Raw genomic sequence first — 863 nt, 5'->3', positions numbered from 1 at the left:
GAGTCAGAGTTGGTTGGGTGAGTCAGAGTTGGTTGGGTGAGTCAGAGTTGGTTGGGTGAGTCAGAGTTGGTTGGGTGAGTCAGAACAGTGAAATAACGAGCCGAAAGAACAGGTGCAAAGATTTGTGGTGATGGAGGAGTTCGTGAAGAAGGTGTATTTGCGAAGCTTTAAAGCATTGAGCTTGCGACGGCAGTTGGATCCGATATGGTGGCACTCTGCAGGTACCCTGCAGCTGGATGTGGATGTATTGTTGGCACACTGGTCGCGAGTGTTGTTTGAAGATTTGTCTCGCACACGTGTGTGGCCGTTAGACCTGGGCGGCGTGGTGGTGGTAGGTTCGTGCGATACGCGGCTGAATGGACTGCGGGACCACGCACTGAAGCTGGCGGAGGCACTGCTTAGGGGGACGGACTGTGACCGGACGGACTATGACCGGACGGACTGTGACCGGACGGACTGTGACCGGACGGACTGTGACCGGGAAGTGGTCAACCGGGAAGTGGTTGAAAAACTGAGCACTCTTCCTCGGAGCGCCGCCGGGTCGACAGGAGCACCTGAACTCCCGCTCGGACAGAGCCCGTCAGATGACGCGCCAGACCTCTTCGAATACTCCTGCAGCGCGCGCTCGCCTGCAGCTTTGGTCTCGCCGGGAAGCAGCCCGTTCGGCATTGACCATAACTACGCTGACATGTATGCACAGTGTGTGCGCCAAATGCAGTTAGACCGCTTCGACGGACATGCAAGACCAACAACAGCCAGCCAGGACCAAAAGCCAGCCAGGACGAATGGCTAACCAGGACCAATGGCTAACCAGAACCAGTAGCTGCCCAAGTAAGCCCCACTTCAGGACCATCAGTTCTTGT

The sequence above is a fragment of the Gregarina niphandrodes genome (genome assembly GCF_000223845.1).
Source record: "Gregarina niphandrodes unplaced genomic scaffold scaffold00001, whole genome shotgun sequence".
Classification (NCBI taxonomy): domain Eukaryota; phylum Apicomplexa; class Conoidasida; order Eugregarinorida; family Gregarinidae; genus Gregarina; species Gregarina niphandrodes.
The sequence above is the reverse complement of the archived record's forward strand: the minus strand, read 5'-3'. Positions refer to the sequence as shown.